Source organism: Cebus imitator, unplaced genomic scaffold (genome assembly GCF_001604975.1).
Source record: "Cebus imitator isolate Cc_AM_T3 unplaced genomic scaffold, Cebus_imitator-1.0 Scaffold43, whole genome shotgun sequence".
Taxonomy (NCBI): Eukaryota; Metazoa; Chordata; class Mammalia; order Primates; family Cebidae; genus Cebus; species Cebus imitator.
Genome location: NW_016107358.1, coordinates 3,709,310 through 3,713,085, shown reverse-complemented (window position 1 = coordinate 3,713,085; position 3,776 = coordinate 3,709,310). Strand labels below are relative to the sequence as shown.

The 3,776-nt window shown below is 38.2% G+C and overlaps 1 pseudogene; it reads right to left on the bottom strand.

Moving 5' to 3' along the window:
• Positions 1-1,074: 1,074 nt before the first annotated feature.
• LOC108302878 overlaps positions 1,075-3,776 on the bottom strand; it is a 6,689-nt pseudogene continuing 3,987 nt past the window's right edge.

Here is a 3,776-nt window from a genome sequence, read left to right as displayed (position 1 = left end):
GTTATCAACGTTGAGGTACTTTTTAATAGTTTGGCATTGCTTTAGTGTCATCATGAAAAAGTTAGTACTAAGATGGTTTTTGAATACGACTTCAAAAAGTGGAAAACCAATTTGGAGAAAGATCAGAATCGTTGTAGATACATAGATAATGATAGTGTTGATCTTGAAAACTGCATATTCCAATGACAACTAAATCTCTTTAGTCCTCCAATGGCTAAATCCCTTTTATAAATCTTCTATTAATGGATCCTTTAGATTGTTTTTAATCATCTCCGGCAAACAACTCAATTCTTCATTCTATTGAGTCAGCTGTTTCTCCCTTCATGTAAGAATGAGAAAAAAATTATAAGCATCAATGATATTTCCATAGATGTATTTTATCTCATTAAGACTAGGATGGAAAACAGATCAATATTACCTACCTTTTTATAGAATTTTTTTTTTTTTGCTTAATAATTTTTTAAATTTTTACTTGTGGTAAAAATCATATAACATTTATCACCTTAACCATTGTTTTTTTTCAAAAGGACTCTACTCACAGAAGAAAAACTTTTTTGCTGTTGCAAAAAATATTTGTTTGAAGCAGAAATTCGATTCAATAATGTTAGTAAAGAATATGTCCTGGAAAGTAGATGAAACTGGATGTAAAATTCTAGTAGCAGTTTAATTGGACAATCCCAGATGCTTAGGCTGAAGGTAAGAGTTTTGCCTTTGGGGAATTTTGGATGATACCTGAAGAAAGATTACACTGTGCCTAAACCAAACTGAGTTGCTTTCACAAGTGTTGTAAAGTTTCATATGGTAAAAGGTTTTTTTCTACATGCACTTCAATTTCACAGCAAGAATGGCAAAGAATACCTAAACACAGAAGTGAGCATTCATGCAATATATCTAACTCCTTGATATAATAACACATACAATTCAAAAATGATTATACTGTCATTGTATCTAGGGTTTCTGAAACTACAAGGTGGTGGTTATGGAAAGCATGGCTCCTGGTTTCAACATCTAGAAAGTAGCCACCTCTTTCTACATGTGTTCACCTTTTGTAATTTTTGTCTTCATTTTTCTTAGTCAATGCTGCTGTTGTTGCTTCTTAACAAAACTGGTAAAAACAAAATTATAATCATTGAACCTAGCACACTTAAGACACAAAACCTTCAATCTTCTGGGGCAGAAAAAAGCACTGTGTAGAACTCTGATTAACGAAGTGGGCCAGGCACAGTGGCTCACGCCTGTAATCCCAGCACATTGGGAGGCTGAGGTGGGCAAATCACTTGAGGTCAGGAGTTCGAAACCAGCCTGGCCAACGTGGCGAAACTCTGTCTTTACTAAAAATACGAAAATAAGCTGGTTGTGGTGGTATGCTCCTGCAATTGCAGCTATCAGGAGGCTGAGGCAGGAAAATCACTTGAACCCGGGAGGTGGAAGTTGCAGTGAGCCAAGATTGTGCCACCGCATTCCAGCCTGGAAGACAGAGCAAGACTTCATTCTAAAAAAAAAAAAAAAAAAAAAAGTGGTCATCAGTTTCCTGGCTTGAGGGATTCCACAACTTTCCTGATCAGGTCATCACAGGAGGTCTGATTTAAGTTTGTTTCAAAGCTAACATACAAATCTTCTGGTTCTGGAGTGATGTGAATCATCCCATAAGGGCCATCTGCTTTCCTTCCTTTCATCAACTACTCACAAGGATTGAACAGTGTGGCATCAATGACAGAACCTAGTGCGAGGGCACCAATTGCAGTCCGAGTGACATCCTCTGCAGTGACACAGTCTTTCATGGAGAATGAGTCTTTCCTTAACTGCTGGGTCAAGCTCACTCATCAGAATTTCCAGGGTTTGATCTGGCTTACTACCCTACTGTCTGGGAAATCTGGAATATATAAGTACCAACAGTCAGAATTCATATGTCGCATACAATACACTGCTCCGTTTGGAAAAACTACATTGAGAAACTCAATTTCTTTCAGAAAATCCAAGGTACCTTTAGTGAGGAGCCTCCATCAAATACCAGACAAAAAGGTATGCCCCCATTCAGATCTTGGGATGGTATGAAGAGCCCCAGATTCTTGGTTTGCGTTGAGTTGCTTCCAGGAGAACCAGACCTCCAGCAGCCTTTCCATCCCTTAGGAAAAATGCGCGGCTCCCAGTGAACAAACCAACAACCACAGAAAATCAACTAAATTAAACCTCTTTTCCTGCCATTGCTGCTACTGCTGCTGATTGTTTCAGCTGTGTTATTAAAATTCAAATTGCTTTTTTTTTGCTCTAATAATAATATTTTTTTTTTTTTTAAAGAAGGACTCATGAAATTTCCCCAGCTTTTTGTGAGCTAAGGTTGAATGTGAGTCTCTTGGAAATAGAGGCAGATACAGTTTAGTCTCTGATGGTCCGCTGCTTTCCCATTAGAGGGTAGAATAAGCACTAGCTAATGTTTCTGGCCATATTATGTAAGCCCATCTGAGCCATTTTTAAGCATCCAGTTTAGTAGTGTTAAGTATATTCACATTGCTGTGAAACTGATCTCTAGAACATTTTAATCTAGCAAAACTGATACTTTATACCCATTGAACAATTCCCCATTTCTCTCTCCTCCCAGCCCCTGTCAACTACCATTGTATTTTCTGTTTCTATGAACTTGACTAAACTTGACTGCCTTAGATACTTAATCCAAATGGGATTATATAGTATGTGTCTTTTTGCAAGTAGCCTATTTCACTTACCACATGTCCTCAAGATTTATCCATATTGTAGCATGAGACAAGATTTCCTTCCTTTTTAAGGCTGAATAATATTCCATTGTAGTTATAGAACATCTCTTGTTTATTCATTCATCTGGCAACAGACATCGAGTTGTTCCCACCTTTGGCTATTGTGAATAATGGTGCTCTAAACATGGATGTGCAAATATTTCTTCAATATTCTGCTTTCAGTTCTTTTGGATATGTGCCCAGAAATGGAAATGCCAGATCATATGGTAGTCCTATTTTTAATTTTCTGAGGAATCTCCATAGAGTTTTTCTATAGCAGCTGCACCATTTACTTTCCCACCAACAGTGCAGAAAGGTTCCAGTTTCTCCATATCCTCACCAACACTTATTATTTTCTGTGGTTTTTTTTTTTTCATGATAGTCCTCCTGATGGATGTGAAGCAGTATCTCATTGTGGTTTTGATTTGTATTCTCTAATGATTGGTGACATTGAACATCTTTTTATACATTTATTGTCTGTTTGTATATCTTCTTTGGAGAAATGCCTATTCAAATCCTTTGCTCATTTTAAAATCAGGTTATTTGGACTTTTGTTATTGAATTGTAAGAATTCTTTATATATTCCGGACATGAAACCCTTATCCACTATGTAATCTGCAAATATTTTCTCCATTCCGTAGGTTACCTTTTCTTTCTACTGATTGCTTCCTTTGATACACAGAACTATTTCTTGAATATGACACCACCAAAAGCACAGGCAACAAAAGTAAAGATGAACAAATAAGACTAGAGGTGACTTAAAAAAATAACAGGGGCCAGGCACAGTGGCTCAAGCCTGTAATCCCAGCACTTTGGGAGGCCGAGGTGGGTGGATCACGAGGTCAAGAGATCGAGACCATCCTGGTCAACATGGTGAAACCCCGTCTCTACTAAAAATACAAAACATTAGCTGGGCATGGTGGTGCGTGCCGGTAATCCCAGCTGCTCGGGAGGCTGAGGCAGGAGAATTGCCTGAACCCAGGAGGCGGAGGTTGCGGTGAGCCGAGATCGCGCCATTGCACTCCA